Source organism: Bidens hawaiensis, unplaced genomic scaffold (genome assembly GCF_021521415.1).
Source record: "Bidens hawaiensis isolate Kalapana, Puna unplaced genomic scaffold, B.hawaiensis_p1.1 tig00419401_1, whole genome shotgun sequence".
Classification (NCBI taxonomy): Eukaryota; Viridiplantae; Streptophyta; class Magnoliopsida; order Asterales; family Asteraceae; genus Bidens; species Bidens hawaiensis.
Window position 1 is genome coordinate 18 of NW_027504849.1, and position 13,065 is coordinate 13,082.

Here is a 13,065-nt window from a genome sequence, read left to right on the forward strand (position 1 = left end):
CCTGGATCGCTCATTTTTGGCAGCAGCTTGCTTTGAAGGACAGCTGAACATTCTTTACTCAAGGTAACATGTGATAGCACCTCCAGCCTCCTTTTGTTGGTCAGCACTTCTTTGAGAAACTTTGCATAGTTTGGCATTTGAGCAATGGCTTCGATGAAAGGGATGTTGATGTGGAGTTGTTTGAAGAGTTCTAAAAACTTCCCATACTGAGCTTCCAATCTCTCCTGTTTCAGCCGTCCAGGGTATGGAATAGGTGGAACATAAGTTCGGACTGGTTCCTTAGGTTGTACGGTGCTTGTCGGGATCAGTCTTTCCTGCGTTTTCTCAGGGGATTCCTTCTCCATAATTGGCTCTGAAGTTGGTGAGGCAATAGTGGTTGTGCCACTTCTTAATGTAACAGCGTTGGCTGCTGCATTTGGGTTTGTTATTGTGTTGCTTGGAAGAGTGTCAGGTGGTCTTTCGGATAATTTTCGGGCAATTTGTCCGATTTGAGTTTCAAGATTCTGAAGTGATGCTTGTTGACTTTTGAGATCGGCTTCATGTTTTAATAACACTCCGCTGATATCAACAGCTCTTGAGTCGGCCTTTTTCTCTGCTTCACTTGTTTTGGTCATCAGTTGGATTAGCATTTCTTCGATCTTAGAGTAGCTTGGGTTTTGATGGCTACTAGAACTTTGATTTTGAAATTGAGGTTTAGGCTGGAAGGGTTGATTCATCGGTCTTTTTTCAAATCCAGGTAAAGGTTGAGTGTCACCTTCGTCTTTCCAGCTGAAATTCGGGTGGTTTCTCCATCCTGGATTGTAGTTGTTGCTGAAAGCGTTGTTCTGTCGATCGATTAAATCAACTTCTCCATGGCCATGATGACTTGTTTACAGTCACTCGTCTTATGATTCCCTCCATAAGTGTCACAGGTGAGTCTGATTTTTGATAGCTCGGCTTGAAGTTGTTCGAATTTTTTGGAAAGAGCTTCAAGTTGTGCTGTGACAAGAGTGTTGGAATCAACGTGGTGTATTCCTTTATGAGTAGGTGTAGATCTTGGTGGTTTGTAAGCGAAACTCTTCTTTGTGGCCTTCTCCAGAACTTCAAATGCTTCGTTAGGTGATTTGGATCCCAGGTCTCCACCAGCGATTTGGTCGATGGCCTGTTTGTTTTGACTGGATTGTGCGTCGAAGAAAGTTTGTACTTGTAACCATACGCTTAGTCCATGATGTGGGCATCTTCTTAGAAGACTTTTGTATCTTTCCCATGCTGCGTGTAACGATTCGTCATCATCGGTCCGGAATCCGGTAATGCTGGCTCGGTATTTGGCAGTTTTATCGGGCGGAAAATATTTGAGGAGAAACTATTCAACCATCTGGTCCCAAGTGGTGATGGAACCAGAGGAAAGAGATTCTATCCATTCTAGGGCTTGGCCCCTTAGAGAGAAAGGAAAGAGTTTGAGTTTGATTTGATCGTCTGAACAGTTTTGGATTTTAAAAGTTCCGCAGATTCGTAGAAATCGAGATATGTGAGAAAGAGGGTCTTCGTCGAGGAGACCATGAAATTGAACTGAATTTTCCACCATATGAATGGTGCTTGATTTGATTTTGAAATTTTCGGTAATTTCGGGTGGAGCCACTCCATTGCCATAGCCTTCGAGAGATGGCTTGGCATACTGGCTCATGTTCGGCTCATTGTTCTGGGCCGCCATCATTTCTTCGATTTGATTCTCTCCTGATGTGGTGGCGTCTACTGATTCGTCTTTGATTGCTTCGGCGGTTTCTGCTGTCCGTTTACGAGTTCGTCGACAAAAGAGTCGTTCCGGTTCAGAAATTGGAGAAACAAGCTCACGCTCAAAAGTAGAGGACATACATGGGGACTAAATCAAAAGGAATACTAAAGTAAAAGTTATCTAAAGTTAGACTAAATTAAACTATGAGTTAGGCTAAGCTATTTTAAACTAAACTAAACTAAGGTCTAAATTAATTAAGCTAGAGTAAAGGTAAGGGTAAATAAAAGGTAAAAAGTAGGCTAGTCGTAAAATTTATATATTTTAATATTTAAAAAAAAATAAAGGAAAAATAAAATAAAATAGAAGTTAAAAATTTGTATAATTATAGACAATGATTGAATTAAAACTTGGATTGTTCTTAGAAACGTACCGTGTCCCCGGAAACGGCGCCAAAAACTTTGATGGTGCGTGTGTGCGGCTTGTATAAATATGATAGATTGGATATTTAGCTTTTGCACAAGATCGTGTTTTAAATTTATAAAACTGATTTCTACAAAGAATAAACACACACAAAATAGGCAAGTGTACCTATCGTATATGTAGGATAGTATTGGTAAGAACCAAGTATCGATCCGTGGACACAAAGGTTTCTAATAATAAATCGTTGTTTTGCTTTAATCGGAGGTTTTAATCATTTTGGGGTTAATTTTGAACTTTTATAAAATGTAAATACTTATATATAATATATAGGTGACCAAGATAAGAAATTCTAAACGAGTTGTTCAATTATGCGAAGGTTACCATCTAAGATCAAGAATCCACTCCATTGTTCCTTGATGATTAATAGTTAAACATGTGATAGACTTGTCCTAATAATATATGGTAGAATTATGATCCTCATTTTGGAGTGAACACATTCTATGACATAATGAATAATAGCATGCATATTTTCAAGTCCTTCCTATGCTTAATAGCATGCTACCCCGAGAATGTCAATTTAAGTAGATAAGCAGTTGGTAAAGTAGAATGATTAGAATTGACTTCGATTTCTCAGATACCAATCCTAACAACTTTGAGTGGTTGTAGTTAACTCACACAACCTCCCCTTGGCTGATTTATGTAGGTTATAATTACACATTCCGTTAACATATGATTTCTTTAACTAGCATGATATCCTAAGCAAAGCCATTTTCGGATTACCAAGACTTAGAGAAATACATCATAACTTATATCTCATCATTTCTAAGTACAATATAAGGATCCATGTTTCGATAATGTATCAAAGTATTTCTATCTTTCAAGAACATGAATCGATCATGAACGATTGCCAATATAATTGACAATCACCAACTTTGAATTAGTATTTTCAAATGGTGAAACATTTCTCATCAAAAGATAATTGTAAGATAACCATGTACTTTACCAAACTAAACCACATGTTTTATATAATCATCAAGTAAAACAAAGCTTCTTCATAGATTTTAGATGGTAAATGGAGTTTAGCTCATAATGAGCATGATGATAAACATTAAGATGGATGATAATAACAAATACATGATTAAACTTGGAACAATCTAACCAAATGTAGATGAAGCTTCCTTCTTAATGATGATGATGATGGATGATGATGATGGTTGATGGTGATGACCTCCAAGCCTTCAAACTCTTCACTAAATCTTCTATGTGAGTGTTAGTGTGTGTTTTTATAAGAGAAAACCGGATAGAATTCTTTTCAAGGCACACCAAATGAGTGCAACATGAGCCACTAATTATAGGCAATCTAGATGGTGAGGCACGGCCCTGTGCATGATGAGCACGGCCCTGTGTATTTTTATGACATGTGCCAGATTTTTTTTGTCTTTTATGTGAGGTGGCAACGGCCCCGTGGTTGGTAGGCACGGCCCCGTGTTTTTTAGTGACATGTGCTCAATTCTTTTTGTCTATTCTGTATTCTCGTCCACGGCCCCGTGCGTGATAAGCACGGCCCCGTGCTTTTTTTAGTGACATGTGCTCAATTCTTTTTGTCTTTTCTGTATCCTCGTCCACGGCCCCGTGCGTGATAAGCACGGCCCCGTGCTTATTCTTCCAGATTTTGTCTTTTCTTATGTTAGAAGCATGGGGGCGTGTTTCTTGAGGCATGGGGACGTGTTTCTTCGTTTTCTTGTGTTTTCTTCGTCTTTTCGCTTGTTTCTTTGTTTGGGGCTTGGTTTCACCTGAAATTATGTTTTATTATGATAAGTAGTCTTTTATGCAATGTTATTAGATAGAAATTACAGTTTTTAGAGATTATTTGATGCCGAAAAGATATATATTTATATGTACATCAATTTTGTACCCTTAACTATACTTTAACCAATTTATGTTTCCACCTCAATTGTATAGGGACTGATTTGCAATTTTTATTATAATTTATCCAAATCCTTTAACCCATTACCAAACCCATATCCAAACCCTAACACGTACCCATTTAGTTTTCTTGTGCCTAAATCATCGTTCTATAATCGTAATTGATATTGTATGATCGTTGTTACTCATTTTACGTATTATACCGACGTTATAATTATAGAAGTTAATCAAAAATCGATCTTGTATAAAATATCAATCAAACTGTCTTAGTTCAATTAGGGATGTTACAGCTAGAGGCCAATATAATTCAATTAACCCTGTCTGTACAATCTTTATCCAGTTGCTATCCAAACCCCTAGATCCAACTTTATTATCGTTGATGTTGTTAGCCGTTCTTAATCCATCCTTTATGGGCGACTGTGGAATCAATTAGGCCGTTGAATAAGAATCGTTACAGGTAATATTTGTAGGTTTCTTGATCGGTTTTAGGTGTTTAGCAAAAGCCCTAACTCAATTTTAATTAACTTTGTACGGCTTAATCGATTTCAGATCTTAGGGTTTGTTCTAGGAGATGCGCCTTGAACAGACTCGTTATATTGTTTTACGTTCTGTGTTATAATCAAGTAAACACCTAGCCCGGTTGGCTAGGGGTGTGCGCTTAAGGATTCCTTGGCTCGGGGTGCAGGTTCGAGCCACCCCCAGCCCGAGATTTTTGGTATTTTTGTTGTAAACTACCACTTAATCATTATTTTAACTATTTGAATTATATTATTAAGTATTATAAAATTTATAATTAATCAGTAATCTATATATATATATATATATATATGTATATATATGTATAATAGATTATTTAAAAATTGTTAAAGGTTTTATTATTTAAAAAGGGTGTTAATCTAAAATATATTTCACATAATCTTGTTCATTAAACATGTTCAAATATATAAATTCAAACATTTTAAAAAAAAAATTCTTATTTTATAAATATTATTTATTACTTATCCTTTATTATTTATAATATTTATTTAACAGAAATTTTTATTAATAATAAAAATATGTATTAAAAGTATTTTAGTTTAAAATAAATATGTTAAAACAATCTCTTTATATAATCGATTTAAAAGTTATAAATATTTATTTAGTTAGGTATTTTATTTATAAATGTAATTTTTCATAGTTAAAGATATATTATTTAATAAAATTAATAATGAATTAACGTAATATATAACATTCGCAAGAACACACTCGATCATCATATTCCCGATCCTTTATTTAGTTTTGGCTTCGTATTCAATCCATATTTATACTCCCATAATTATTCTTTATTAGGATATCTCGTTGGTATTTCCCGAAGAGCTTGATCTACCTTTATCTTTCTTGTTGAATCATTGTCTCTTGCTTAATCGCTAAGGTGAGTAATCACTCCCATATTTTACTTATTTTTAAACATTTTTGGGGACATATGCGTATCGTATCATATTTATCTACTATCTAGCATAAACTGTATATCAGTTTATGCTTAACTTGCTATTTGCTTACTTGCTTTATTTGAACGATATTTGCTTACTTCGGCAACCGATGTCCATTTTTATGGCAACGGTTTAGTCCTTTCTTGGTAACCAATGTCCATTTATATGGATTGGTTGAGCCCTTTCTTTATGGTTTGCTTTCTTTATGGATTGATTTAATTGTTTATGTGATATGGCTTAACTGTATATTCTTACAGGAACAGTTTGCATCTTTCTTTACTTATTATATATTATTATTGTTTTATCTTAAACCGGTGCTTTACTCACTCAACATGTGTTGTTGACAAACCTTTCTATTTTATACGCATATGCAAGTTATTGTTTGAATTAGTTACAAGATTTGGTGAAGACTTAGTGAAGAATTTAAGTTAGAATATTTTAATCAAGATAAATTTGTATTGTTGTATTTATGGATTATGTACTTGTTTGTATTTGATTTATTTGATAATTGAATTAAATTAATAGATATTGTCATTTAAATGTTGCATGATAGTAACCCTGTGAGCTGTGACAATCATTCCACGCCCCGACATTTCCGTCTTAGGTTGGGGTGTGACATATTGGTATCAGAACCGAAGGTTTAAGATAGGTTGTTAGTGGTGCCCTAGTAACTTGCATAGGAGCCCCATACGTGCTTATTTGTTTACCTGATGTGTTCTATTTGATTGTTACAGCTTATGTAATTGCTTGTTAGATTAAGTACTTTAAATAATGATTATTCTTGTTATTATATTGTTATGCACACACACACAACTCCGAGGCTATGCCTTAACCCTCAAAGAAAATTTTTCATAAATGTTTTAAATTAAATTAGATTTCCTTTTATTTTTGGGAAATTCATTAAGAATTCCCTACTTTTGTTTTTACTCCATTTTACGCTAGGTAGCATGACAAATTCCTCTCGGCCAAAGAGTAACACAACTGTCATACGACTAACACCTTAGGTTTTTTTTAAACCGAATTCACGGTGATTCGTGGCTTAAATTCGGTAACCTTCCGATTATGGTTTTTACGTTATTTTAAATGTTAGTCGGAAATCCCGACTATTCATTTCTCACTTTGTTTTATGTTTTTGTTGGAGTCATCCTACGTGGTGATTCACGAGATACTCCAATTACCCAAATTTTATTTCGTTACTTCGTTATTTAGTTTAGTCAGTTAAAACGCTATGTAACGCTCATCGGGCCGACAAACTTCATTGCATTGTTAATTCGTTAATTAGTTGGGACAATCAAATTGCCATGTAACACTCATGGGCTGTCCAACCCAGTTATTTTATTCGTTAGTTCTTTGGGTCATTCAAATTGCCATGGAAAGCTCATGGGAGGCCAACATCCACAATTTATATTTCTTTAGTTTATTGTAAACTTAATTAAATAAAAAACTAAATTTTTAAACTGACTTATCTCCTCGTGTAATCATCACACTTTAATCATATTGACTACATCATCTAAAAACTATTTACGCTATATACCCCTTACCTTATAAACTTTTATCTTTATTCTTCATGATACGACACGAATCCCCCATTTCTTAAAAGCAAAGTTATTATAAAACAATTAAACTTGTATTATATAATGATTTTCTCAACTCATCCTTCATCTTATAAATCTTTATTTTTTGTCCTCATAGAATGTCTCATCTAAGAAATCAATGTCGTCCTCGACATTAATCGTCTAGTTCTCATGACCAACGTGTGTAAATCCAATGAGTTAACTGATGCAACCTCTAAAATATAAACTCAAATTCAAAACATTAATACAACCAATTCAAACTTGTTCATCAGCTTTCTTGATTGAAATTTCAATTCACTTACCCATGCTCATCCTTGCAACAACAACGACAACAACAAGCGCAAGTATAATCATAAAAACTATGATGTTAATCAAATAAATTATCAACCTCGACAAAATCAAAGTATCTCGAGCTAGAAACTTTTCATCGGTGTTCACTCGTATTGCCCACTAGTAACTTTCATCATTCGACTCAATCCTCATGTCGTTTTCGCACCCAGTGTAATCGCGTCGATCATCCTTGCGTATACATGCCCTACACCACCTACCACTCGTGCTCAACCTGATGCCCCTACTACATGTACTTGCTACCATTCAGGAGACCCTAATCCTCCCCGCGATATGTGCCCTCAGATTATCCAAACTGCTCAAGCTCTTATGGATCAAATTGTCCAAGACGTTCAAGTTTCAAGGTTCTGAGTTAGGCGCAACTGAAGATTTAAACTACTAGAAGACTTTGCCGCTCGTCATATTCTATCTTACTTGAATTTGACATTTCTGCTTTGTATCAACTATTTATTAGATTTGATATTAACGTTTTTTTTATGAAATATTGAAGTACTAATTAAGATTTTCTATTATTATGCCCCTCGAGTAAAGTTTAAAGTTATCGAATGGTGGCTTTATAAAATTCCTCATTTTAAATAACCAAACTATAAACTTTTGCCTATTTAAAGACGTCTCACTTAAAACTCCTTTCCCTAAAGGATTTCTATTCTAAAAATTATATTTTCAAACTTTTTGTAAACCCACATGATAAGACGAGTTATGTGGACCATCCGACGATCTAAATAATTATGGTCCTGAACATAATTATTGAAGTCCTCGCATGGAAATCATGATGCGTAAGATTGTGTGTCATAATATAGAATTGAAAGTAGTTGGGATAACGGTATAAATGTAAAGATGATAAGGGCATGGTGGATACGCCGCTGGTACATCCTATATATAAGTGCCCTTATTGGATTTACATTTGAAGCGTTATTTTAATTATTCAAAGTTCTGTGCTATGATAAATTTTTAAATTTTATTTTAAAATTTTATTGTCTTCAAACTTTAGTAGTTTGTTATAATATCCTTTAATTTCGGGACGAAATTCCCTAAAGTAAGGGAGACTGTAACAACTGAATAATTTTATTTAAATCCGACCCATTTTACGTTCAACAAATTTCACCAATAAAAAAATATCGCATTTATCGAATAATTATTATTTTATTATTACTTTATTATCTTATTATTTAATAGTAATATATATATACATATATAAATAAATAACTTTCAAATATATGCATTTTTTACCCTTAACTATACTTAAACCAATTTCTGTTTCCACCTCAATTGTATAGGGACTGATTAGAATTAGTTGCAAGATTTGGTGAAGACTTTGTGAAGAATTTAAGTTAGAATATTTTAATAAAGATATATTTGTATTGTTGTATTTATGGATTATGTACTTGTTTGTACTTGATTTATTTGATAATTGAATTTAATTAATAGATATTATCATTTAAATGTTGCATGATAGTAACCTTGTGAGCTGTGACAATCAGTCCACGCCCCGACATTTCCGTCTTAGGTTGGGGTGTGACACGCACCTTCTGCTAGGACCACTGTTTGAATGCTAGGCATAAAAGAATATTAATATGAAATTTTATCTCTTTATAAAGAGCTTCCAAATCTTTCCCACTTTTCATGTGGGATGGGTTTTAACTTCCTTATATATACCCATGTAAAATGCTTGCACTTTCTTCCATATTTCCATGTGAGATGGAATTTCTTTATTCCATATCCTTAACATAAGATTATTTATCGAATTTTTATTTTCTTATAAAATGATTATATTTTCTTTATTTAAATTTTCTCATCACTTATTTTAGAGAATAATTTTGATCATTCAACTTTACTAAGTTGTCAAATTTGGGCCAACATTTTGGAGATGTTACAAACTGATTATTGTGTTTTGTTTTAAATACTAATAACATCGTTGTGTAATAATATGTAAATATATTGAAAAATACCAACAAATTATCTAATACATAAAACACAATGATGAATACATATTACATAATAACTTGAAACGTAAAACACAATAATGAATACATATAACACAATGGCCTGAAAGGTAAGACACAATGGTAATTACATATAACACAATAACCTGAAACGTAAAACACAAAGAAATCTACATATTACACAATGACTTGAACGTAATATCACAATTAACATAATACTATTTTTATCATATTAAATGAATATTGAGCACAATGACAAAAAACACAATGATAAGTAGAAAGAAAAATGTTAAGCACAAAGACTAAATTACCTAACCTATGTTTAAATTTTTATCTTTAATATGAGTACCAATTGAAAAACATAATAACCAAAATCTATAACACAATGCACAGAAAAACCCAATTAAAAAACACAATGGATAACCAAATAACACAATATAAAAAACCCACTAACTTTTTATTTTTATATAACAATGTGATATTCAAATTAAAGATAAAAAGACGCTTTTTATTGTGGTAAAAAATTTCTAAAAAAATGGCGTATGAAAAATTTATAGACGTTTTAAAATGATAGAGAAATTGACATGTGTTTTGCATGTAGAGAGAGAAAATCAACATAAGTAGGCTATTACCTTCATGCAATTCTCACCAAATCTAAGATCAATGGATTAGATTTATTCTCACATTCTCATTTTTGTTGTACTTTGTATTTTAAATCTTACCCACAATTTTAATTATAACATTTCGTTATTAAATTGGTTATTAATAAGCAATATTTTTTACTTTTAACAATCCTGAAATATGGTGTCAATCGTTTATACTAATTTTAATATTCCAAACTTAACTTACTTTGGAACATTAAGGGTATGTTTGGCAAAGAGTTTTAAGAACTTTTAGCTACAAGCTTTTTTAAAAAAAAACTCATATTTAATGAAAAGTCTTGTTTGTTGGAGTAGTTTTAAGCTTTTAGGTTAGCACTAAAAGTTTGAAGCTAAAAGTTCCAACTACTAACGTTTAGAAAAAACTACAAGCTTTTAGGATTTAAAATTTCATAATTTTGGTACTTGAACTTTATTCACCTTTTGTTAATATATATAATAATTACACATTTAACTCTTATTCAAAACCAACTACCCCTCATGACTTTTTAGGATGTCATAACTTTTTCACACGTTAATATTTTTTTTAAAGTTGCATCGTAAAATCGGGCATTTTATTCTGTTTAATTTGAGTGTGGTATTGTTATACTTCTTTAACTTAAAAAAATTAGCATATTATGTGATTATTGGTTAGGATTGGTAACAAGTCGAGTCAGGCAAGCTCGAGTCATGTGTAAGACCAAATTAGGGCAAGTCGATGCAAAAAATGGCTAATTTAGTTTGTTTCGTATTGGTACGGTTTTGAGTCGAAAGTGGTTATGCCATAATAGGTTTCGGATTAAAACAGTGCGCCGCGGGGACACCCAACTAGTTTTATTAAAAGCTCTAGCTATTCTGTCAAGTATCTAAATATATCTAAAAATTACTACAGCTACCAGCTTTTAACTTCCAGCCACCAGCTATAAACTTACAGCTACAACTACCAGCTAGGTTTGTCAAACATATCCTAACAATGAGGAAACCATTACTGTTAACAAACAAATTTGAGTCAGGTTTCAAACTTTCAACCGTAAAAATCCTAAATCTCAACCATCACCGTGTCATCATACTAGAAGAGCAATTTCCATTTATAGGCGATCTTAAGGAGAATTTGTAAAGGATGTTAAATTTAGTAATAATAATCAAGATTAATATTTTACAACCAAACACAAAAATCTACCACTAAAAAAATATTGGAAAAGAGAAAACAAGCTCACCCCTCATTGGGTTTTTTCAATCACACCCCACCACCTTTCTTCCTCCACCGTTTCAATTCAACATCTCCGGTTTGACGTACACCGTATCAATGTGGCTATCCCGCAAGAACTCAATCAATAATAATAATAATAATAATAATAATAATAATAATAATAATAATAATCCAACCACCGCTACCACCACCTCCCGCAAATCCAATTTCAATCATCGCCATTCCTTCAAAAACATCCCAGACCTCTTAACCGACGATGACAAAAAAACCAACAATGTCTCCCCGACCAAAACCACCAAAAAGAAACAACCCTCATCTCCTATTTCCCCTTCCAAAGCGGCCGCCGATCAACCGAAGCCCAGGAGGAAACCCTCGTCTCCAATCTCCCCGTCCACCAACACCCGACAATCCGTCTTTCACCGCGTTTGCCTCGCCAACCAATTCACCCGCACCATCGCCTCCCCAAGATCCAAACCAAGACCTAGGATCAGCTCCACGCCACGTAAAAGTAAAACACCACCACCTCCCGCCTCACCCAACATCCCTGACGCAGACAAGCGGGTGGTGGTCTACATGACCAGCCTCGGCGCGGTACGCCCCACATTCGACGCATGCCGCGCCGTTAAATCAATACTACAAGGCTTCCGCGTGGCCGTGGACGAACGAGATCTCTCGATGGACGCCTCGTTTAAAGAGGAATTGCAGATGGTGATGTCGCCCGCGGAGAGCAAGAAAAACAAGAAGGTGGCGCTTCCTTGGGTTTTCATAGGTGGGAAGTATGTGGGAGATGCGGATGATATGAGGCAGCTGAGTGAGACTGGTGAGTTGAAGAAGCTTGTTGAGGGGTTGCCGGCGGTGTCGCGGGGCGTTTGCCCGGGTTGCGGTGATTTTCGGTTTGTGATATGTAGTGAGTGTAACGGAAGCCGGAAATGCTATAGGGATAAAGCTGGTGTATTTAGGAGCTGTACGGTGTGTAATAAGAATGGATTGATCAGGTGCCCTACTTGTTGGACTGATAAATGTTTATTGTCAAGTTGAATGTATTACTATTACTTTATGAAAATGGGTTTGTCTTTATAATTCATCCATGAAAAATATCTTGTTACGTTACTGTAACATAGGTGAAAAACGACTGACAAATATATGTCTAATGGTGTTTTACCCATCCAACACAATTTAAATGATATATAAATTACTAAAATAAATTCATTAATTAAAGAAGTGAAATGAGTGAGTGATGAAGGTTGATTGAATTAAGGGTAGGACCAATGTTCTATTCGTCCAAACATCATTTCCTTATAACTTTTAGAGCCGATTTTTAATACCAAGTTGTGTAGTGGTGTTTTGACATTTTAAAGATAAAAAGGGGTGAGAAATGTGTTGGGTTTCGTAGGCCTTTCGGTGTAGGCCCGGTTTATTATTTGAAGTCCAAAGGGCAGGCCCGGCCCGGTTTGGATTTCTTGTTTAATAAGATACAAACCCTAAGTGTTTCTCTCTATATATGATTGTTATGTAATTGTAATCGTTGTCACTCAATAAAGATATACCTAGTTGCCACCCGTGGACGTAGGTCAGTTTAGACCGAACCACGTTAAATCCTCGTATCGTTTATTGCTTTTGTGTCGTGTTTAGTTTCGTGTGTGCGTTTAATCCTAACAAGTGGTATCAGAGCTTAGGTTCGGATCACACGAAGAACACGTTGAACCGTTTCTTACGCCGCCGCGTCACTGCTAGCAGTCGCTAGGGTTCCGCCGTTATTTCTCGTTGCCGCGGTAGCGCCACGAGGACCAGCCGCCGCAGGTAAGAAAATTGAACGTTGACTACGG

General features: G+C 34.5%; 1 pseudogene; it reads left to right on the top strand.

The window, feature by feature from the left end:
- Window positions 1-11,812: 11,812 nt before the first annotated feature.
- Window positions 11,813-12,277, top strand: LOC143608679 (uncharacterized protein At5g39865 pseudogene; annotated as a pseudogene).
- The last annotated feature ends 788 nt before the right edge of the window (window positions 12,278-13,065 follow it).